This window comes from Anopheles funestus, unplaced genomic scaffold (assembly GCF_943734845.2).
Source record: "Anopheles funestus unplaced genomic scaffold, idAnoFuneDA-416_04 scaffold_11_ctg1, whole genome shotgun sequence".
Lineage (NCBI taxonomy): Eukaryota > Metazoa > Arthropoda > Insecta > Diptera > Culicidae > Anopheles > Anopheles funestus.
Window position 1 is genome coordinate 140,352 of NW_026045231.1, and position 27,143 is coordinate 167,494.

A 27,143-nucleotide genomic window follows, 5' to 3' on the forward strand; every position below is an offset into this window, starting at 1 on the left:
AGCCAAGACACATTAGCCAAGACACCTTAGCCAAGACACATTAGCCAAGACACATTAGCCAAAACGCCTTAGCCAAGACACATTAGCCGAGACACATTAGCCAAGACACCTTAGCCAAGACACATTAGCCAAGACACATTAGCCGAGACACTTTAGCCAAGACACCTTAGCCAAGACACCTTAGCCAAGACACATTAGCCAAGACACCTTAGCCAAGACACCTTAGCCAAGACACATTAGCCAAGACACCATAGCCAAGACACCTTAGCCAAGACACCTTAGCCAAGACACCTTAGCCAAGACACCTTAGCCAAGACACATTAGCCGAGACACATTAGCCAAGACACCTTAGCCAAGACACATTAGCCAAGACACATTAGCCAAGACACCTTAGCCAAGACACATTAGCCAAGACACATTAGCCAAGACACATTAGCCGAGACACATTAGCCAAGACACATTAGCCAAGACACCGTAGCCAAGACACATTAGCCAAGACACCTTAGCCAAGACACCTTAGCCAAGACACATTAGCCAAGACACCTTAGCCAAGACACCTTAGCTAAGACACCTTAGCCAAGACACCTTAGCCAAGACACATTAGCCAAGACACATTAGCCGAGACACCTTAGCCAAGACACCTTAGCCAAGACACATTAGCCAAGACACCTTAGCCAAGACACCTTAGCCAAGACACCTTAGCCAAGACACCTTAGCCAAGACACCTTAGCCAAGACATATTAGCCAAGACATCTTAGCCAAGACACATTAGCCAAGACACATTAGCCAAGACACATTAGCCGAGACACCTTAGCTAAGACACATTAGCCAAGACACATTAGCCAAGACACCTTAGCCAAGACACCTTAGCCAAGACACATTAGCCGAGACACATTAGCCAAGACACATTAGCCAAGACACCTTAGCCAAGACACCTTAGCCAAGACACCTTAGCCAAGACACCTTAGCCAAGACACCTTAGCCAAGACACATTAGCCGAGACACATTAGCCAAGACACCTTAGCCAAGACACATTAGCCGAGACACATTAGCCAAGACACCTTAGCCAAGACACATTAGCCAAGACACCTTAGCCAAGACACATTAGCCAAGACACATTAGCCGAGACACCTTAGCCAAGACACCTTAGCCAAGACACATTAGCCAAGACACCTTAGCCAAGACACATTAGCTAAGAAACAGTAGCTAAGACACATTAGCCAAGACACCGTAGCCGAGACACATTAGCCGAGACACATTAGCCAAGACACCTTAGCCAAGACACATTAGCCAAGACACCTTAGCCAAGACACATTAGCCAAGACACCTTAGCCAAGACACATTAGCCAAGACACCTTAGCCAAGACACCTTAGCCAAGACACATAAGCCAAGACACATTAGCCGAGACACATTAGCCAAGACACCTTAGCCAAGACACATTTGCCGAGACACATTAGCCAAGACACATTAGCCGAGACACATTAGCCGAGACACATTAGCCAAGACACCTTAGCCAAGACACATTAGCCAAGACACCTTAGCCAAGACACATTAGCCAAGACACCTTAGCCAAGACACATTAGCCAAGACACATTAGCCGAGACACATTAGCCAAGACACTATTGCCAAGACACATTAGCCAAGACACATTAGCCAAGACACCTTAGCCAAGACACCTTAGCCAAGACACATTAGCCAAGGCACATTAGCCAAGACACTATTGCCAAGACACATTAGCCAAGACACATTAGCCAAGACACCTTAGCCAATACACCTTAGCCGAGACACATTAGCCAAGACCCCTTAGCCAAGACACCTTAGCCAAGACACCTTAGCCAAGACACATTAGCCAAGACACATTAGCCAAGACACTTTTGCCAAGACACATTAGCCAAGACACATAAGCCAAGACACCTTAGCCAAGACACATTAGCCAAGACACCTTAGCCAAGACACATTAGCCAAGACACTTTAGACAAGACACCTTAGCCAAGACACATTAGCCAAGACACCTTAGCCAAGACACATTAGCCAAGACACCTTAGCCAAGACACCTTAGCCAAGACACATTAGCAAAGACACCTTAGCCGAGACACATTAGCCGAGACACCTTAGCCAAGACACCTTAGCCAAGACACATTAGCCAAGACGCCTTAGCCAAGACACATTAGCCAAGACACATTAGCCAAGACACATTAGCCGAGACACCTTAGCCAAGACACATTAGCCGAGACACATTAGCCAAGACACCTTAGCCAAGACACCTTAGCCAAGACACCTTAGCCAAGACACCTTAGCCAAGACACATTAGCCAAGACACATTGGCCGAGACACCTTAGCCAAGACACCTTAGCCAAGACACATTAGCCGAGACACATTAGCCAAGACACCTTAGCCAAGACACATTAGCCAAGACACCTTAGCCAAGACACATTAGCCAAGACACCTTAGCCAAGACACATTAGCCAAGACACATTAGCCAAGACACTTTAGACAAGACACCTTAGCCAAGACACATTAGCCAAGACACCTTAGCCAAGACACATTAGCCAAGACACCTTAGCCAAGACACATTAGCCAAGACACCTTAGCCAAGACACCTTACCCAAAACACATTAGCCAAGACACCTTAGCCAAGACACCTTAGCCAAGACACATTAGCCAAGACACCTTAGCCAAGACACCTTAGCCAAGACACCTTAGCCAAGACACCTTAGCCAAGACACCTTAGCCAAGACACATTAGCCAAGACACCTTAGCCAAGACACCTTAGCCAAGACACCTTAGCCAAGACACATAAGCCAAAACACCTTAGTCAAGACACATTAGCCGAGACACATAAGGTAAGGCACATTAGCCGAGACACCTTAGCCAAGACACCTTAGCCAAGACACATTAGCCAAGACACATTAGCCAAGACACATAAGCCAAGACGCCTTAGCCAAGACACATTAGCCAAGACACCTTAGCCAAGACACATTAGACAAGACACATTAGCCAAGACACTTTAGCCAAGACACCTTAGCCAAGACACATTAGCCAAGACACATTAGCCAAGACACATTAGCCGAGACACATTAGCCAAGACACTTTTGCCAAGACACATTAGCCAAGACACATTAGCAAAGACACCTTAGCCAAGACACCTTAGCCAAGACACCTTAGCCAAGACACCTTAGCCAAGACACCTTAGCCAAGACACCTTAGCCAAGACACCTTAGCCAAGACACATTATCAAAGACACCTTAGCCGAGACACATTAGCCTAGACACATTAGCCAAGACACATTAGCCAAGACACATTAGCCAAGACGCCTTAGCCAAGACACATTAGCCAAGACACCTTAGCCAAGACACCTTAGCCAAGACACCTTAGCCAAGACACCTTAGCCAAGACACATTAGCCAAGACACCTTAGCCAAGACACCTTAGCCAAGACACCTTAGCCAAGACACATTAGCCAAGACACATTAGCCAAGACACATTAGCCAAGACACATTAGCCGAGACACCTTAGCCAAGACACATTAGCCGAGACACATTAGCCAAGACACCTTAGCCAAGACACATTAGCCAAGACACCTTAGCCAAGGCACATTAGCCAAGACACATTAGCCAAGACGCCTTAGCCAAGACACATTAGCCAAGACACATTAGCCAAGGCACATTAGCCGAGACACCTTAGCCAAGACACATTAGCCAAGACACATTAGCCAAGACACATTAGCCAAGACACATTAGCCAAGACACCTTAGCCAAGACACATTAGCCAAGACACCTTAGCCAAGACACCTTACCCAAAACACATTAGCCAAGACACCTTAGCCAAGACACCTTAGCCAAGACAAATTAGCCAAGACACATTAGCCAATACACTTTAGCCAAGACACCTTAGCCAAGACACCTTAGCCAAGACACATTAGCCGAGACACCTTAGCCAAGACACCTTAGCCAAGACACATTAGCCAAGACACATTAGCCGAGACACATTAGCCAAGACACATTAGCCAAGACACATTAGCCGAGACACCTTAGCCAAGACACCTTAGCCAAGACACATTAGCCAAGACACCTTAGCCAAGACACATTAGCCAAGACACCTTAGCCAAGACACATTAGCCAAGACACATTAGCCAAGACACCTTAGCCAAGACACATTAGCCAAGACACCTTAGCCAAGACACATTAGCCAAGACACCTTAGCCAAGACACCTTAGCCAAGACACCTTAGCCAAGACACCTTAGCCAAGACACATTAGCCAAGACACATTAGCCAAGACACATTAGCCAAGACACATTAGCCAAGACACCTTAGCCAAGACACCTTAGCCGAGACACATTAGCCAAGACACCTTAGCCAAGACACATTAGCCAAGACACCTTAGCCAAGACACCTTAGCCAAGACACCTTAGCCAAGACACCTTAGCCAAGACACATTAGTAAAGACACCTTAGCCAAGACACATTAGCCAAGACGCCTTAGCCAAGACACCTTAGCCAAGACACATTAGCCAATACACATTAGCCAAGACACCTTAGCCAAGACACCTTAGCCAAGACATATTAGCCAAGACACATTAGCAAAGACACATAAGCCGAGACACATTAACCAAGACACCTTAGCCAAGAATCATTAGCCAAGACACCTTAGCCAAGACACATTAGCCAAGACACATTAGCCGAGACACATTAGCCGAGACACATTAGCCAAGACACCTTAGCCAAGACACATTAGCCAAGACGCCTTAGCGAAGACACATTAGCCAAGACACCTTAGCCAAGACACCTTAGCCAAGACACCTTAGCCAAGACACCTTAGCCAAGACACATTAGCCAAGACACCTTAGCCAAGACACCTTAGCCAAGATACCTTAGCCAAGACACCTTAGCCAAAACACATTAGCCAAGACACCTTAGCCAAGACACCTTAGCCAAGACACATTAGCCAAGACACATTAGCCGAGACACATTAGCCAAGACACATTAGCCAAGACACATTAGCCAAGACACCTTAGCCAAGACACATTAGCCAAGACACCTTAGCCAAGACACATTAGCCAAGACACATTAGCCAAGACGCCTTAGCCAAGACACATTAGCCAAGACACATTAGCCAAGACACATTAGCCGAGACACCTTAGCCAAGACACATTAGCCAAGACACATTAGCCGAGACACATTAGCCAAGACACCTTCGCCAAGACACCTTAGCCAAGACACATTAGCCAAGACACCTTAGCCAAGACACCTTAGCCAAGACACATTAGCCAAGACACATTAGCAAAGACACCTTAGCCAAGACACATTAGCCAAGACACATTCGCCAAGACACCTTAGCCAAGACACATTAGCCAAGACACATTAGCCAAGACACATTAGCCGAGACACCTTAGCCAAGACACCTTAGCCAAGACACATTAGCCAAGACACCTTAGCCAAGACACCTTAGCCAAGATACCTTAGCCAAGACACCTTAGCCAAGACACATTAGCCAAGACACCTTAGCCAAGACACCTTAGCCGAGACACATTAGCCAAGACACATTAGCCAAGACACATTAGCCAAGACACATTAGCCAAGACACATTAGCCAAGACACCTTAGCCAAGACACATTAGCCAAGACACCTTAGCCAAGACACATTAGCCAAGACACATTAGCCAAGACGCCTTAGCCAAGACACATAAGCCAAGACACATTAGCCAAGACACATTAGCCGAGACACCTTAGCCAAGACACATTAGCCAAGACACATTAGCCGAGACACATTAGCCAAGACACCTTCGCCAAGACACCTTAGCCAAGACACATTAGCCAAGACACCTTAGCCAAGACACCTTAGCCAAGACACATTAGCCAAGACACATTAGCAAAGACACCTTAGCCAAGACACATTAGCCAAGACACATTAGCAAAGACACCTTAGCCAAGACACATTAGCCAAGACACCTTAGCCAAGACACATTAGCCAAGACACATTAGCCAAGACACATTAGCCAAGACACATTCGCCAAGACACCTTAGCCAAGACACATTAGCCAAGACACCTTAGCCAAGACACATTAGCCAAGACACATTAGCCAAGACACATTAGCCAAGACGCCTTAGCCAAGACACATTAGCCAAGACACCTTAGCCAAGACACCTTAGCCAAGACACATTAGCCAAGACGCCTTAGCCAAGGCACATTAGCCAAGACACCTTAGCCAAGACACATTAGCCAAGACACATTAGCCAAGACACATTAGCCAAGACGCCTTAGCCAAGACACATTAGCCAAGACACATTAGCCAAGATACCTTAGCCAAGACACCTTAGCCAAGACACATTAGCCAAGACACCTTAGCCAAGACACCTTAGTCAAGACACGTTCGCCAAGACACCTTAGCCAAGACACCTTAGCCAAGACACCTTAGCCAAGACACCTTAGCCAAGACACCTTAGCCAAGACACCTTAGCCAAGACACCTTAGCTAAAACACATTAGCCAAGACACATTAGCCAAGACACCTTAGCCAAGACGCCTTAGCCAAGAGACATTAGCAAAGACACTTTAGCCAAGACACATTAGCCAAGACACCTTAGCCAAGACACCTTAGCCAAGACACATTAGCCAAGACGCCTTAGCCAAGACACATTAGCCAAGACGCCTTAGCCAAGACACCTTAGCCAAGACACATTAGCCAAGACGCCTTAGCCAAGGCACATTAGCCAAGACACCTTAGCCAAGACACATTAGCCAAGACACCTTAGCCAAGACACATTAGCCAAGACGCCTTAGCCAAGACACATTAGCCAAGACACATTAGCCAAGACACATTAGCCGAGACACCTTAGCCAAGACACATTAGCCAAGACACATTAGCCGAGACACATTAGCCAAGACACATTCGCCAAGACACCTTAGCCAAGACACATTAGCCAAGACACATTAGCCAAGACACATTAGCCGAGACACCTTAGCCAAGACACCTTAGCCAAGACACATTAGCCAAGACACCTTAGCCAAGACACCTTAGCCAAGATACCTTAGCCAAGACACCTTAGCCAAGACACATTAGCCAAGACACCTTAGCCAAGACACCTTAGCCAAGACACATTAGCCGAGACACATTAGCCAAAACACATTAGCCAAGACACATTAGCCAAGACACATTAGCCAAGACACCTTAGCCAAGACACATTAGCCAAGACACCTTAGCCAAGACACATTAGCCAAGACACATTAGCCAAGACGCCTTAGCCAAGACACATTAGCCAAGACACATTAGCCAAGACACATTAGCCGAGACACCTTAGCCAAGACACATTAGCCAAGACACATTAGCCGAGACACATTAGCCAAGACACATTAGCCAAGACACCTTAGCCAAGACACATTAGCCAAGACACCTTAGCCAAGACACCTTAGCCAAGACACATTAGCCAAGACACATTAGCAAAGACACCTTAGCCAAGACACATTAGCCGAGACACATTAGCAAAGACACCTTAGCCAAGACACATTAGCCAAGACACCTTAGCCAAGACACCTTAGCCAAGACACATTAGCCAAGACGCCTTAGCCAAGACACATTAGCCAAGACACTTTAGCCAAGACAACTTAGCCAAGACACCTTAGCCAAGACACCTTAGCCAAGACACATTAGCAAAGACACCTTAGCCAAGACACATTAGCCAAGACACATTAGCAAAGACACCTTAGCCAAGACACATTAGCCAAGACACCTTAGCCAAGACACCTTAGCCAAGACACCTTAGCCAAGACACATTAGCCAAGATGCCTTAGCCAAGACACATTAGCCAAGACACCTTAGCCAAGACAACTTAGCCAAGACACCTTAGCCAAGACACCTTAGCCAAGACACATTAGCAAAGACACCTTAGCCAAGACACATTAGCCGAGACACCTTAGCCAAGACACATTAGCCAAGACACCTTAGCCAAGACACCTTAGCCAAGACACCTTAGCCAAGACACATTAGCCAAGACACCTTAGCCAAGACACATTAGCCGAGACACATTAGCCAAGACACATTAGCCAAGACACCTTAGCCAAGACACATTAGCCGAGACACATTAGCCAAAACACCTTAGCCAAGACACATTAGCCAAGACACCTTAGCCAAGACACATTAGCCGAGACACCTTAGCCAAGACACCTTAGCCAAGACACATTAGCCAAGACATATTAGCCAAGACACCTTAGCCAAGACACATTAGCAAAGACACATTAGCCAAGACACCTTAGCCAAGACACCTTAGCCAAGACACCTTAGCCAAGACACCTTAGCCGAGACACATTAGCCAAGACACCTTAGCCAAGACTCCTTAGCCAAGACACATTAGCCGAGACACATTAGCCAAGACACCTTAGCCAAGATACCTTAGCCAAGACACATTAGCCAAGACACCTTAGCCAAGACACCTTAGCCAAGACACCTTAGCCAAGACACATTAGCCAAGACACCTTAGCCAAGACACCTTAGCCAAGACACATTAGCCAAGACACATTAGCCAAGACACCTTAGCCAAGACACATTAGCCAAGACACCTTAGCCAAGACACCTTAGCCAAGACACCTTACCCAAGACACATTAGCAAAGACACCTTAGCCAAGACACATTAGCCAAGACACCTTAGCCAAGACACATTAGCCGAGACACTTTAGCCAAGACACCTTAGCCAAGACACCTTAGCCAAGACACATTAGCCGAGACGCCTTAGCCAAGACACATTAGCCAAGACACCTTAGCCAAGACACCTTAGCCAAGACACCTTAGCCAAGACACCTTAGCCAAGGCACATAAGCCGAGACACATTAGCCAAGCCACCTTGGCCAAGGCACCTTAGCCAAGACACCTTAGCCAAGACACATTAGCAAAGACACCTTAGCCAAGACACATTAGCCAAGACACATTAGCAAAGACACCTTAGCCAAGACACATTAGCCAAGACACCTTAGCCAAGACACCTTAGCCAAGACACATTAGCCAAGACGCCTTAGCCAAGACACATTAGCCAAGACACCTTAGCCAAGACACATAAGCCAAGACACATTATCCAAGACACCTTAGCCAAGACACATTAGCCAAGACACCTTAGCCAAGAAACCTTAGCCAAGACACCTTAGCCAAGACACCTTAGCCAAGACACATTAGCAAAGACACCTTAGCCAAGACACCTTAGCCAAGACACCTTAGCCAAGACACCTTAGCCAAGACACCTTAGCCAAGACACCTTAGCCAAGACACATTAGCAAAGACACCTTAGCCAAGACACATTAACCAAGACACATTAGCAAAGACACCTTAGCCAAGACACTTTAGCCAAGACACCTTAGCCAAGACACCTTAGCCAAGACACATTAGCAAAGACACCTTAGAAAAGACACATTAGCCAAGACACCTTAGCCAAGACACCTTAGCCAAGACACCTTAGCCAAGATACCTTAGCCAAGACACCTTAGCCAAGACACATTAGCAAAGACACCTTAGCCAAGACACTTTAGCCAAGACACCTTAGCCAAGACTCCTTAGCCAAGACACCTTAGCCAAGACACATTAGCCAAGACACCTTAGCCGAGACACCTTAGCCAAGACACCTTAGCCAAGACACCTTAGCCAAGACACATTAGCCAAGACACATTAGCCAAGACACATTAGCCGAGACACATTAGCCAAGACACATTAGCCGAGACACATTAGCCAAGACACCTTAGCCAAGACACATTAGCCAAGACACCTTAGCCAAGACACATTAGCCAAGACACATTAGCCAAGACACATTAGCCAAGACACATTAGCCAAGACACATTAGCCGAGACACCTTAGCCAAGACACATTAGCCAAGACACATTAGCCGAGACACATTAGCCAAGACACCTTCGCCAAGACACCTTAGCCAAGACACATTAGCCAAGACACCTTAGCCAAGACACCTTAGCCAAGACACCTTAGCCAAGACACCTTAGCCAAGACACCTTAGCCAAGACACATTAGCAAAGACACCTTAGCCAAGACACATTAGCCAAGACACATTAGCAAAGACACCTTAGCCAAGACACAATAGCCAAGACACCTTAGCCAAGACACCTTAGCCAAGACACATTAGCCAAGACGCCTTAGCCAAGACACATCAGCCAAGACACATTAGCCAAGACAACTTAGCCAAGACACCTTAGCCAAGACACCTTAGCCAAGACACATTAGCAAAGACACCTTAGCCAAGACACCTTAGCCGAGACACATTAGCCAAGACACCTTAGCCGAGACACATTAGCCAAGACACATTAGCCAAGACACCTTAGCCAAGACACCTTAGCCAAGACACCTTAGCCAAGACACATTAGCAAAGACACCTTAGCCAAGACACATTAGCCAAGACACATTAGCAAAGACACCTTAGCCAAGACACATTAGCCAAGACACCTTAGCCAATACACCTTAGCCAAGACACATTAGCCAAGACACATCAGCCAAGACACCTTAGCCAAGACAACTTAGCCAAGACACCTTAGCCAAGACACCTTAGCCAAGACACATTAGCAAAGACACTTTAGCCAAGACACATTAGCCAAGACACATTAGCAAAGACACCTTAGCCAAGACACATTAGCCAAGACACCTTAGCCAAGACACCTTAGCCAAGACACATTAGCCAAGACGCCTTAGCCAAGACACATTAGCCAAGACACCTTATCCAAAACACCTTAGCCAAGACACATTAGCCAGGACGCCTTAGCCAAGACACATTAGCCAAGACACCTTAGCCAAGACACCTTAGCCAAGACACCTTAGCCAAGACACATTAGCCAAGACACCTTAGCCAAGACACATTAGCCAAGACACATTAGCCAAGACACCTTAGCCAAGACACATTAGCCAAGACACCTTAGCCAAGACACATTAGCCAAGACACCTTAGCCAAGACACATTAGCCGAGACACATTAGCCAAGACACCTTAGCCGAGACACATTAGCCAAGACACCTTAGCCAAGACACATTAGCCAAGACACCTTAGCCAAGACACATTAGCCAAGACACATTAGCAAAGACGCCTTAGCCAAGACACATTAGCCAAGACACATTAGCCAAGACACATTAGCCGAGACACCTTAGCCAAGACACATTAGCCGAGACACATTAGCCGAGATACATTAGCCAAGACACCTTCGCCAAGACACATTACCCAAGACACCTTAGCCAAGACACCTTAGCCAAGACACATTAGCCAAGACACCTTAGCCAAGACACATTAGCCAAGACACCTTAGCCAAGACACCTTAGCCAAGACACATTAGCCAAGACGCCTTAGCCAAGACACATTAGCCGAGACACCTTAGCCAAGACACATTAGCCAAGACACCTTAGCCAAGACTCCTTAGCCAAGACACATTAGCCGAGACACCTTAGCCAAGACACCTTAGCCAAGACACATTAGCCAATTCACCTTAGCCAAGACACATTAGCCAAGACACATTAGCCAAGACACCTTAGCCAAGACACATTAGCCAAGACACCTTAGCCAAGACACCTTAGCCAAGACACATTAGCCGTGACACATTAGCCAAGACACCTTAGCCAAGACACATTAGCCAAGACACCTTAGCCAAGACACATTAGCCAAGACACCTTAGCCGAGACACATTATTCAAGACACCTTAGTCAAGACACCTTAGCCAAGAAACATTAGCCAAGACACATTAGCCAAGACACATTAGCCAAGACACATTAGCCGAGACACATTAGCCAAGACACCTTAGCCAAGACACATTAGCCAAGACACATTTGCCAAGACACATTAGCCAAGACACCTTAGCCAAGACACCTTAGCCAAGACACATTAGCCAAGACACATTAGCCGAGACACCTTAGCCAAGACACATTAGCCAAGACACCTTAGCCAAGACACCTTAGCCAAGACACCTTAGCCAAGACACCTTAGCCAAGACACATTACCCAAGACACCTTAGCCAAGACACCTTAGCCAAGACACATTAGCCAAGACACCTTAGCCAAGACACATTAGCCAAGACACCTTAGCCAAGACACCTTAGCCAAGACACATTAGCCAAGACGCCTTAGCCAAGACACATTAGCCGAGACACCTTAGCCAAGACACATTAGCCAAGACACCTTAGCCAAGACTCCTTAGCCAAGACACATTAGCCGAGACACCTTAGCCAAGACACCTTAGCCAAGACACATTAGCCAATTCACCTTAGCCAAGACACATTAGCCAAGACACCTTAGCCAAGACACATTAGCCAAGACGCCTTAGCCAAGACACATTAGCCAAGACACATTTGCCAAGACACATTAGCCGAGACACCTTAGCCAAGACACATTAGCCAAGACACCTTAGCCAAGACACCTTAGCCAAGACACCTTAGCCAAGACACCTTAGCCAAGACACCTTAGCCAAGACACCTTAGCCAAGACACATTAGCCAAGACACATTAGCCAAGACGCCTTAGCCAAGACACATTAGCCAAGACACATTAGCCAAGACACCTTAGCCAAGACACATTAGCCAAGACGCCTTAGCCAAGACACATTAGCCAAGACACATTAGCCAAGACACATTAGCCGAGACACCTTAGCCAAGACACATTAGCCAAGACAGATTAGCCGAGACACATTAGCCAAGACACCTTAGCCAAGACACATTAGCCAAGACACATTAGCCAAGACACATTGGCCAAGACACCTTAGCCAAGACACATTGGCCAAGACACCTTAGCCAAGACACCTTAGCCAAGACACCTTAGCCAAGACACCTTAGCCAAGACACATTACCCAAGACACCTTAGCCAAGACACCTTAGCCAAGACACATTAGCCAAGACACCTTAGCCAAGACACATTAGCCAAGACACCTTAGCCAAGACACCTTAGCCAAGACACATTAGCCAAGACGCCTTAGCCAAGACACATTAGCCGAGACACCTTAGCCAAGACACATTAGCCAAGACACCTTAGAAAAGACTCCTTAGCCAAGACACATTAGCCGAGACACCTTAGCCAAGACACCTTAGCCAAGACACATTAGCCAATTCACCTTAGCCAAGACACATTAGCCAAGACACCTTAGCCAAGACACATTAGCCAAGACGCCTTAGCCAAGACACATTAGCCAAGACACATTTGCCAAGACACATTAGCCGAGACACCTTAGCCAAGACACATTAGCCAAGACACCTTAGCCAAGACACCTTAGCCAAGACACCTTAGCCAAGACACCTTAGCCAAGACACCTTAGCCAAGACACCTTAGCCAAGACACATTAGCCAAGACACATTAGCCAAGACGCCTTAGCCAAGACACATTAGCCAAGACACATTAGCCAAGACACCTTAGCCAAGACACATTAGCCAAGACGCCTTAGCCAAGACACATTAGCCAAGACACATTAGCCAAGACACATTAGCCGAGACACCTTAGCCAAGACACATTAGCCAAGACAGATTAGCCGAGACACATTAGCCAAGACACCTTAGCCAAGACACATTAGCCAAGACACATTAGCCAAGACACATTGGCCAAGACACCTTAGCCAAGACACATTGGCCAAGACACCTTAGCCAAGACACATTAGCCAAGACACATTAGCCAAGACACCTTAGCCAAGACACATTAGCCAAGACACATTAGCCAAGACACATTAGCCAAGACACATTAGCCGAGACACCTTAGCCAAGACACATTAGCCGAGACACATTAGCCGAGATACATTAGCCAAGACACCTTCGCCAAGACACATTACCCAAGACACCTTAGCCAAGACACCTTAGCCAAGACACATTAGCCAAGACACCTTAGCCAAGACACATTAGCCAAGACACCTTAGCCAAGACACATTAGCCAAGACACCTTAGCCAAGACACCTTAGCCAAGACACCTTAGCAAAGACACCTTAACCAAGACACCTTAGCCAAGACAACTTAGCTAAGACACCTTAGCCAAGACACATTAGCCAAGACACCTTAGCCAAGACACATTAGCCGAGACTCCTTAGCCAAGACACCTTAGCCAAGACACATTAGCCAAGACACATTAGCCAAGACATTTTAGCCAAGACACCTTAGCCAAGACACCTTAGCCAAGACACATTAGCCGAGACACATTAGCCAAGACACATTAGCCAAGACACATTAGCCAAGACACATTAGCCAAGACACTTTACCCAAGACACCTTAGCCAAGACACCTTAGCCAAGACACATTAGCCAAGACACATTAGCCAAGACGCCTTAGCCAAGTCACATTAGCCAAGACACCTTAGCCAAGACACATTAGCCAAGACACATTAGCCAAGACACATTAGCCAAGACACATTAGCCGAGACACATTAGCCAAGACACCTTAGCCAAGACACATTAGCCAAGACACCTTAGCCAAGACACATTAGCCAAGACACCTTAGCCAAGACACATTAGCCAAGACACCTTAGCCAAGACACCTTAGCCAAGACACATTAGCCAAGACACCTTAGCCAAGACACATTAGCCGAGACACATTAGCCAAGACACCTTAGCCAAGACACATTAGCCAAGACACCTTAGCCAAGACACATTAGCCAAGACACATTAGCCAAGACGCCTTAGCCAAGACACATTAGCCAAGACACATTAGCCAAGACACATTAGCCGAGATACCTTAGCCAAGACACATTAGCCAAGACACATTAGCAAAGACACATTAGCCAAGACACCTTAGCCAAGACACCTTAGCCAAGACGCCTTAGCCAAGACACCTTAGCCAAGACACATTAGCCAAGACACCTTAGCCAAGACACCTTAGCCAAGACACCTTAGCCGAGACACATTAGCCAAGACACCTTAGCCAAGACACATTAGCCAAGACACCTTAGCCAAGACACCTTAGCCAAGACACCTTAGCCAAGACACCTTAGCCAAGACACCTTAGCCAAAACACATAAGCAAAGACACATTAGCCGAGACAGATTAGCCAAGACACCTTAGCCAAGACTCCTTAGCCAAGACACATTAGCAAAGACACATTAGCCGAGACAGATTAGCCAAGACATCTTAGCCAAGACACCTTAGCCAAGACACATTAGCCAAGACACCTTAGCCAAGACACCTTAGCCAAAACACCTTTGCCGAGACACATTAGCCAAGACACATTAGCCAAGACACATTAGCCAAGACACCTTAGCCAAGACACCTTAGCCAAGACACCTTAGCCAAGACACCTTAGCCAAGACACATTAGCAAAGACACATTAGCCGAGACACATTAGCCAAGACACATTAGCCAAGACACATTAGCCGAGACACATTAGCCAAGACACATTAGCCAAGACACCTTAGCCAAGACACATTGGCCAAGACACCTTAGCCAAGACACATTAGCCAAGACACCTTAGCCAAGACACATTAGCCAAGACACTTTAGCCACGACGCCTAAGCCAAGACACATTAGCCAAGACACATTAGCCAAGACACATTAGCCGAGACACCTTAGCCAAGACACATTAGCCAAGACACATTAGCCGAGACACATAAACCAAGACACCTTAGCCAAGATACATTAGCCAAGACACCTTAGCCAAGACACCTTAGCCAAGACACATTAGCCAAGACACATTAGCCAAGACACATTAGCCAAGACACTTTAGCCAAGACTCCTTAGCCAAGACACATTACCCAAGACACCTTAGCCAAGACACATTAGCCGAGACACCTTAGCCAAGACACATTAGCCGAGACACATTTGCCAAGACACCTTAGCCAAGACACCTTAGCCAAGACACCTTAGCCAAGACACGTTAGCCAAGACACCTTAGCCAAGACACATTAGCCAAGACACCTTAGCCAAGACACATTAGCCAAGACACCTTAGCCAAGACACATTAGCCGAGACACATTAGCCAAGACGCCTAAGTCAAGACACATTAGCCAAGACACCTTAGCCAAGACACATTAGCCAAGACACATTAGGCAAGACGCCTTAACCAAGACACCTTAGCCAAGACACCTTAGCCAAGACACATTAGCCAATTCACCTTAGCCAAGACACATTAGCCAAGACACCTTAGCCAAGACACATTAGCCAAGACACATTAGCCAAGACACCTTAGCCAAGACACATTAGCCAAGACACCTTAGCCAAGACACCTTAGCCAAGACACATTAGCCGTGACACATTAGCCAAGACACCTTAGCCAAGACACATTAGCCAAGACACCTTAGCCAAGACACATTAGCCAAGACACCTTAGCCGAGACACATTATTCAAGACACCTTAGTCAAGACACCTTAGCCAAGAAACATTAGCCAAGACACATTAGCCAAGACACATTAGCCAAGACACATTAGCCGAGACACATTAGCCAAGACACCTTAGCCAAGACACATTAGCCAAGACACATTTGCCAAGACACATTAGCCAAGACACCTTAGCCAAGACACCTTAGCCAAGACACATTAGCCAAGACACATTAGCCGAGACACCTTAGCCAAGACACATTAGCCAAGACACCTTAGCCAAGACACCTTAGCCAAGACACCTTAGCCAAGACACCTTAGCCAAGACACATTACCCAAGACACCTTAGCCAAGACACCTTAGCCAAGACACATTAGCCAAGACACCTTAGCCAAGACACATTAGCCAAGACACCTTAGCCAAGACACCTTAGCCAAGACACATTAGCCAAGACGCCTTAGCCAAGACACATTAGCCGAGACACCTTAGCCAAGACACATTAGCCAAGACACCTTAGCCAAGACTCCTTAGCCAAGACACATTAGCCGAGACACCTTAGCCAAGACACCTTAGCCAAGACACATTAGCCAATACACCTTAGCCAAGACACATTAGCCAAGACACCTTAGCCAAGACACATTAGCCAAGACGCCTTAGCCAAGACACATTAGCCAAGACACATTTGCCAAGACACATTAGCCGAGACACCTTAGCCAAGACACATTAGCCAAGACACCTTAGCCAAGACACCTTAGCCAAGACACCTTAGCCAAGACACCTTAGCCAAGACACCTTAGCCAAGACACCTTAGCCAAGACACATTAGCCAAGACACATTAGCCAAGACGCCTTAGCCAAGACACATTAGCCAAGACACATTAGCCAAGACACATTAGCCGAGAAACCTTAGCCAAGACACATTAGCCAAGACACATTAGCCGAGACACCTTAGCCAAGACACCTTAGCCAAGACACCTTAGCCAAGACACATTAGCCAAGACACCTTAGCCAAGACAAATTAGCCAAGACACCTTAGCCAAGACACCTTAGCCAAGACACATTAGCCAAGACACCTTAGCCAGGATACATTAGCCAAGACACCTTAGCCCAGAAACCTTAGCCAAGACACATTAGCCAAGACACATTAGCCAAGACACATTAGCCGAGACTCCTTAGCCAAGACACCTTAGCCAAGACACATTAGCCAAGACACATTAGCCAAGACATTTTAGCCAAGACACCTTAGCCAAGACACCTTAGCCAAGACACATTAGCAAAGACACATTAGCCGAGACACATTAGCCAAGACACTTTAGCCAAGACACCTTAGCCAAGACACATTAGCCAAGACACCTTAGCCAAGACACCTTAGCCAAGACACATTAGCCGAGACACATTAGCCAAGACACATTAGCCGAGACACCTTAGCCAAGACACCTTAGCCAAGACACATTAGCCAAGACACCTTAGCCAAGACACCTTAGCCAAGACACCTTAGCCAAGACACTTTAGCCAAGACACATTAGACAAGACACATTAGCCAAGACACCTTAGCCAAGACACATTAGCCAAGACACCTTAGCCAAGACACATTAGCCAAGACACCTTAGCCAAGACACATTAGCCAAGACACTTTAGCCACGACGCCTAAGCCAAGACACATTAGCCAAGACACATTAGCCAAGACACATTAGCCGAAACACCTTAGCCAAGACACATTAGCCAAGACACATTAGCCGAGACACATAAGCCAAGACACCTTAGCCAAGACACATTAGCCAAGACACCTTAGCCAAGACACCTTAGCCAAGACACATTAGCCAAGACACATTAGCCAAGACACATTAGCCAAGACACTTTAGCCAAGACACCTTAGCCAAGACACCTTAGCCAAGACACCTTAGCCAAGACACATTAGCCGAGACACCTTAGCCAAGACACATTAGCCGAGACACATTTGCCAAGACACCTTAGCCAAGACACCTTAGCCAAGACACCTTAGCCAAGACACCTTAGCCAAGACACATTACCCAAGACACCTTAGCCAAGACACCTTAGCCAAGACACATTAGCCAAGACACCTTAGCCAAGACACATTAGCCGAGACACATTAGCCAAGACGCCTAAGTCAAGACACATTAGCCAAGACACATTAGCCAAGACACATTAGCCGAGACACATTAGCCAAGACACATTAGCCAAGACACCTTAGCCAAGACACCTTAGCCAAAACACATTAGCCGAGACACATTAGCCAAGACACCTTAGCCAAGACACCTTAGCCAAGACACCTTAGCCAAGACACATTAGCAAAGACACATTAGCCGAGACACATTAGCCAAGACACATTAGCCAAGACACATTAGCCGAGACACATTAGCCAAGACACATTAGCCAAGACACCTTAGCCAAGACACATTGGCCAAGACACCTTAGCCAAGACACATTAGCCAAGACACCTTAGCCAAGACACATTAGCCAAGACACATTAGCCGTGACACATTAGCCAAGACACCTTAGCCAAGACACATTAGCCAAGACACCTTAGCCAAGACACATTAGCCAAGACACATTAGCCAAGACACATTAGCCAAGACACATTAGCCGAGACACATTAGCCAAGACGCCTAAGTCAAGACACCTTAGCCAAGACACATTAGCCAAGACACATTAGGCAAGACGCCTTAACCAAGACACCTTAGCCAAGACACCTTAGCCAAGACACCTTAGCCAAGACACATTAGCCAATTCACCTTAGCCAAGACACATTAGCCAAGACACCTTAGCCAAGACACATTAGCCAAGACACATTAGCCAAGACACCTTAGCCAAGACACCTTAGCCAAGACACCTTAGCCAAGACACCTTAGCCAAGACACCTTAGCCAAAACACATTAGCCGAGACACATTAGCCAAGACACCTTAGCCAAGACACATTAGCCAAGACACCTTAGCCAAGACACCTTAGCCAAGACACCTTAGCCAAGACACCTTAGCCAAGACACATTAGCAAAGACACATTAGCCAAGACACATTAGCCAAGACACATTAGCCAAGACACATTAGCCGAGACACATTAGCCAAGACACATTAGCCAAGACACCTTAGCCAAGACACATTGGCCAAGACACCTTAGCCAAGACACATTAGCCGAGACACCTTAGCCAAGACACATTAGCCAAGACACATTAGCCGAGACACATAAGCCAAGACACCTTAGCCAAGACACCTTAGCCAAGACACCTTAGCCAAGACACCTTAGCCAAGACACATTAGCCAAGACACATTAGCCAAGACACCTTAGCCAAGACACCTTAGCCAAGACACCTTAGCCAAGACACATTAGCCAAGACACCTTAGCCAAGACACATTAGCCAAGACACCTTAGCTAAGACACATTAGCCAAGACACCTTAGCCAAGACACCTTAGCCAAGACACATTAGCCGTGACACATTAGCCAAGACACCTTAGCCAAGACACATTAGCCAAGACACCTTAGCCAAGACACATTAGCCAAGACACATTAGCCAAGACACATTAGCCAAGACACATTAGCCGAGACACATTAGCCGAGACACATTAGCCAAGACGCCTAAGTCAAGACACCTTAGCCAAGACACATTAGCCAAGACACATTAGGCAAGACGCCTTAACCAAGACACCTTAGCCAAGACACCTTAGCCAAGACACCTTAGCCAAGACACATTAGCCAATTCACCTTAGCCAAGACACATTAGCCAAGACACCTTAGCCAAGACACATTAGCCAAGACACATTAGCCAAGACACCTTAGCCAAGACACCTTAGCCAAGACACCTTAGCCAAGACACCTTAGCCAAGACACCTTAGCCAAAACACATTAGCCGAGACACATTAGCCAAGACACCTTAGCCAAGACACATTAGCCAAGACACCTTAGCCAAGACACCTTAGCCAAGACACCTTAGCCAAGACACCTTAGCCAAGACACATTAGCAAAGACACATTAGCCAAGACACATTAGCCAAGACACATTAGCCAAGACACATTAGCCGAGACACATTAGCCAAGACACATTAGCCAAGACACCTTAGCCAAGACACATTGGCCAAGACACCTTAGCCAAGACACATTAGCCAAGACACCTTAGCCAAGACACATTAGCCAAGACACTTTAGCCACGACGCCTAAGCCAAGACACATTAGCCAAGACACATTAGCCAAGACACATTAGCCGAGACACCTTAGCCAAGACACATTAGCCAAGACACATTAGCCAAGACACATTAGCCGAGACACATTAGCCAAGACACATTAGCCAAGACACATTAGCCGTGACACATTAGCCAAGACACCTTAGCCAAGACACATTAGCCGAGACACATTAGCCAAGACACATTAGCCAAGACACATTAGCCGAGACACATTAGCCAAGACACATTAGCCAAGACACCTTAGCCAAGACACATTGGCCAAGACACCTTAGCCAAGACACATTGGCCAAGACACCTTAGCCAAGACACATTAGCCAAGACACCTTAGCCAAGACACATTAGCCAAGACACTTTAGCCACGACATCTAAGCCAAGACACATTAGCCAAGACACATTAGCCAAGACACATTAGCCGAGACACCTTAGCCAAGACACATTAGCCAAGACACATTAGCCGAGACACATAAGCCAAGACACCTTAGCCAAGACACATTAGCCAAGACACCTTAGCCAAGACACCTTAGCCAAGACACATTAGCCAAGACACATTAGCCAAGACACCTTAGCCAAGACACCTTAGCCAAGACACCTTAGCCAAGACACATTAGCCAAGACACCTTAGCCAAGACACATTAGCCAAGACACCTTAGCTAAGACACATTAGCCAAGACACCTTAGCCAAGACACCTTAGCCAAGACACATTAGCCGTGACACATTAGCCAAGACACCTTAGCCAAGACACATTAGCCAAGACACCTTAGCCAAGACACATTAGCCAAGACACATTATCCAAGACACATTAGCCAAGACACATTAGCCGAGACACATTAGCCAAGACGCCTAAGTCAAGACACCTTAGCCAAGACACATTAGCCAAGACACATTAGGCAAGACGCCTTAACCAAGACACCTTAGCCAAGACACCTTAGCCAAGACACATTAGCAAATTCACCTTAGCCAAGACACATTAGCCAAGACACCTTAGCCAAGACACATTAGCCAAGACACATTAGCCAAGACACCTTAGCCAAGACACCTTAGCCAAGACACCTTAGCCAAGACACCTAAGCCAAGACACCTTAGCCAAAACACATTAGCCGAGACACATTAGCCAAGACACCTTAGCCAAGACACATTAGCCAAGACACCTTAGCCAAGACACCTTAGCCAAGACACCTTAGCCAAGACACCTTAGCCAAGACACATTAGCAAAGACACATTAGCCAAGACACATTAGCCAAGACACATTAGCCAAGACACATTAGCCGAGACACATTAGCCAAGACACATTAGCCAAGACACCTTAGCCAAGACACATTGGCCAAGACACCTTAGCCAAGACACATTAGCCAAGACACCTTAGCCAAGACACATTAGCCAAGACACTTTAGCCACGACGCCTAAGCCAAGACATATTAGCCAAGACACATTAGCCAAGACACATTAGCCGAGACACCTTAGCCAAGACACATTAGCCAAGACACCTTAGCCGAGACACATAAGCCAAGACACCTTAGCCAAGACACATTAGCCAAGACACCTTAGCCAAGACACCTTAGCCAAGACACATTAGCCAAGACACATTAGCCAAGACACATTAGCCAAGACACTTTAGCCAAGACACCTTAGCCAAGACACCTTAGCCAAGACACCTTAGCCAAGACACATTAGCCGAGACACCTTAGCCAAGACACATTAGCCGAGACACATTTGCCAAGACACCTTAGCCAAGACACCTTTGCCAAGACACCTTAGCCAAGACACCTTAGCCAAGACACATTACCCAAGACACCTTAGCCAAGACACCTTAGCCAAGACACATTAGCCAAGACAGCTTAGCCAAGACACATTAGCCAAGACACATTAGCCAAGACGCCTAAGTCAAGACACATTAGCCAAGACACCTTAGCCAAGACACATTAGCCAAGACACATTAGGCAAGACGCCTTAACCAAGACACCTTAGCCAAGACACCTTAGCCAAGACACATTAGCCAATTCACCTTAGCCAAGACACATTAGCCAAGACACCTTAGCCAAGACACATTAGCCAAGACACATTAGCCAAGACACCTTAGCCAAGACACATTAGCCAAGACACCTTAGCCAAGACACCTTAGCCAAGACACATAAGCCGTGACACATTAGCCAAGACACCTTAGCCAAGACACATTAGCCAAGACACCTTAGCCAAGACACATTAGCCAAGACACCTTAGCCGAGACACATTATTCAAGACACCTTAGTCAAGACACCTTAGCCAAGAAACATTAGCCAAGACACATTAGCCAAGACACATTAGCCAAGACACATTAGCCGAGACACATTAGCCAAGACACCTTAGCCAAGACACATTAGCCAAGACACATTTGCCAAGACACATTAGCCAAGACACCTTAGCCAAGACACCTTAGCCAAGACACATTAGCCAAGACACATTAGCCGAGACACCTTAGCCAAGACACATTAGCCAAGACACCTTAGCCAAGACACCTTAGCCAAGACACCTTAGCCAAGACACCTTAGCCAAGACACATTACCCAAGACACCTTAGCCAAGACACCTTAGCCAAGACACATTAGCCAAGACACCTTAGCCAAGACACATTAGCCAAGACACCTTAGCCAAGACACCTTAGCCGTGACACATTAGCCAAGACACCTTAGCCAAGACACATTAGCCAAGACACCTTAGCCAAGACACATTAGCCAAGACACCTTAGCCGAGACACATTATTCAAGACACCTTAGTCAAGACACCTTAGCCAAGAAACATTAGCCAAGACACATTAGCCAAGACACATTAGCCAAGACACATTTGCCGAGACACATTAGCCAAGACACCTTAGCCAAGACACATTAGCCAAGACACATTTGCCAAGACACATTAGCCAAGACACCTTAGCCAAGACACCTTAGCCAAGACACATTAGCCAAGACACATTAGCCGAGACACCTTAGCCAAGACACATTAGCCAAGACACCTTAGCCAAGACACCTTAGCCAAGACACCTTAGCCAAGACACCTTAGCCAAGACACATTACCCAAGACACCTTAGCCAAGACACCTTAGCCAAGACACATTAGCCAAGACACCTTAGCCAAGACACATTAGCCAAGACACCTTAGCCAAGACACCTTAGCCAAGACACATTAGCCAAGACGCCTTAGCCAAGACACATTAGCCGAGACACCTTAGCCAAGACACATTAGCCAAGACACCTTAGCCAAGACTCCTTAGCCAAGACACCTTAGCCAAGACACCTTAGCCAAGACACCTTAGCCAAGACACATTAGCCAAGACACCTTAGCCAAGACACATTAGCCAAGACAACTTAGCCGAGACACATTACCCAAGACACCTTAGCCAAGACACCTTAGCCAAGACACATTAGCCAAGACACATTAGCCGAGACACATTAGCCAAGACACCTTTGCCAAGACTCCTTAGCCAAGACACATTAGCCGAGACACATTAGCCAAGACACCTTAGCCAAGACACCTTAGCCAAGACACATTAGCCAAGACACATTAGCCAAGACACCTTAGCCAAGACACATTAACCAAGACACCTTAGCCAAGACACCTTAGCCAAGACACATTAGCCAAGACACCTTAGCCAAGACACCTTAGCCAAGACACATTAGCCAAGACACTTTAACCAAGACACATTAGCCGAGACACATTAGCCAAGACACATTAGCCAAGACACATTAGCCAAGACACATTAGCCAAGACACATTAGCCAAGACACCTTAGCCAAGACACCTTAGCCAAGACACATTAGCCAAGACACCTTAGCCAAGACACCTTAGCTAAGACACCTTAGCCAAGACACATTAGCCAAGACACATTAGCCAAGACACCTTAGCCAAGACACATTAGCCAAGACACATTAGCCGAGACACATTAGCCAAGACACCTTAGCCAAGACACCTTAGCCAAGACACATTAGCCGAGACACATTAGCCAAGACACCTTAGCCAAGACACCTTAGCCAAGACACATTAGCCAAGACACATTAGCCAAGACACCTTAGCCAAGACACATTAACCAAGACACCTTAGCCAAGACACCTTAGCCAAGACACATTAGCCAAGACACATTAGCCAAGACACCTTAGCTAAGACACCTTAGCCAAGACACCTTAGCCAAGACACCTTAGCTAAGACACCTTAGCCAAGACACATTAGCCAAGACACATTAGCCAAGACACCTTAGCCAAGACACCTTAGCCAAGACACATTAGCCGAGACACATTAGCCAAGACACCTTAGCCAAGACACCTTAGCCAAGACACATTAGCCAAGACACATTAGCCAAGACACTTTAACCAAGACACATTAGCCGAGACACATTAGCCAAGACACATTAGCCAAGACATATTAGCCAAGACACCTTAGCCAAGACACATTAGCCAAGACACATTAGCCAAGACACCTTAGCCAAGACACCTTAGCCAAGACACCTTAGCCAAGACACATTAGCCAAGACACCTTAGCCAAGACACATTAGCCAAGACACCTTAGACAAAGACACATTAGCCAAGACACATTAGCCGAGACACATTAGCTAAGACACATTAGCCAAGACACATTAGCCAAGACACATTAGCCGAGACACCTTAGCCAAGACACCTTAGCCAAGACACCTTAGCCAAGACACCTTAGCCAAGACACCTTAGCCAAGACACATTAGCCAAGACACCTAAGCCAAGACACCTTAGCCAAGACACCTTAGCCAAGACACATTAGCCGAGACACATTAGCCAAGACACCTTAGCCAAGACACATTAGCCGAGACACCTTAGCCAAGACACATTAGCCAAGACACCTTAGCCGAGACACCTTAGCCAAGACACATTAGCCAAGACACATTAGCCGAGACACATTAGCTAAGACACCTTAGCCAAGACACATTAGCCAAGACACATTAGCCAAGACACCTTAGCCAAGACACATTAGCCAAGACACCTTAGCCGAGACACATTACCCAAGACACCTTAGCCAAGACACCTTAGCCAAGACACCTTAGCCAAGACACATTAGCCGAGACACATTAGCCAAGACACCTTAGCCAAGACACCTTAGCCAAGACACATTAGCCGAGACACATTAGCCAAGACACCTTAGCCAAGACACCTTAGCCAAGACACATTAGCCAAGACACATTAGCCAAGACACCTTAGCCAAGACACATTAACCAAGACACCTTAGCCAAGACACCTTAGCCAAGACAAATTAGCCAAGACACCTTAGCCAAGACACATTAGCCAAGACACATTAGCCAAGACACTTTAACCAAGACACATTAGCCGAGACACATTAGCCAAGACACATTAGCCAAGACATATTAGCCAAGACACCTTAGCCAAGACACATTAGCCAAGACACATTAGCCAAGACACCTTAGCCAAGACACCTTAGCCAAGACACCTTAGCCAAGACACATTAGCCAAGACACCTTAGCCAAGACACATTAGCCAAGACACCTTAGACAAAGACACATTAGCCAAGACACATTAGCCGAGACACATTAGCTAAGACACATTAGCTAAGACACCTTAGCCAAGACACATTAGCCGAGACACCTTAGCCAAGACACCTTAGCCAAGACACCTTAGCCAAGACACCTTAGCCAAGACACCTTAGCCAAGACACATTAGCCAAGACACCTAAGCCAAGACACCTTAGCCAAGACACCTTAGCCAAGACACATTAGCCGAGACACATTAGCCAAGACACCTTAGCCAAGACACATTAGCCGAGACACCTTAGCCAAGACACATTAGCCAAGACACCTTAGCCGAGACACCTTAGCCAAGACACATTAGCCAAGACACATTAGCCGAGACACATTAGCCAAGACACCTTAGCCAAGACACCTTAGCCAAGACACATTAGCCGAGAAACATTAGCCAAGACACCTTAGCCAAGACACATTAGCCGAGACACCTTAGCCAAGACACATTAGCCAAGACACCTTAGCCAAGACACATTAGCCAAGACACCTTAGCCAAGACACATTAGCCAAGACACCTTATCCAAGACACATTAGCCAAGACACCTTAGCCAAGACACATTAGCCAAGACACATTAGCCAAGACACCTTAGCCAAGACACCTTAGCCGAGACACCTTAGCCAAGACACATTAGCCAAGACACCTTAGCCAAGGCACATTAGCCGAGACACATTAGCCAAGACACCTTAGCCAAGACACCTTAGCCAAGACACCTTAGCCAAGACACATTAGCCGAGAAACATTAGCCAAGACACCTTAGCCAAGACACATTAGCCGAGACACCTTAGCCAAGACACATTAGCCAAGACACCTTAGCCAAGACACCTTAGCCAAGACACATTAGCCAAGACACCTTAGCCAAGACACATTAGCCAAGACACATTAGCCAAGACACATTAGCCAAGACACCTTAGCCGAGACACCTTAGCCAAGACACATTAGCCAAGACACCTTAGCCAAGGCACATTAGCCGAGACGCATTAGCCAAGACACCTTAGCCAAGACACCTTAGCTAAGACACCTTAGCCAAGACACCTCAGCCAAGACACATTAGCCGAGACACATTAGCCAAGACACCTTAGCCAAGACACCTTAGCCAAGACACATTAGCCGAGAAACATTAGCCAAGACACCTTAGCCAAGACACATTAGCCGAGACACCTTAGCCAAGACACATTAGCCAAGACACCTTAGCCAAGAC

General features: G+C 46.7%; 1 long non-coding RNA gene across 1 annotated transcript; it reads right to left on the reverse strand.

Annotated features, from left to right (window-relative positions):
* LOC125774264 (uncharacterized) lies at nucleotides 1–26,890 on the reverse strand. The gene is made up of 3 exons (XR_007420723.1): nucleotides 26,278–26,890; nucleotides 2,322–2,531; nucleotides 1–165 (listed from the first exon to the last, which is right to left on the reverse strand). It is a non-coding gene; the product is annotated as an uncharacterized LOC125774264 (long non-coding RNA).
* Nucleotides 26,891–27,143: the final 253 nt, after the last annotated feature.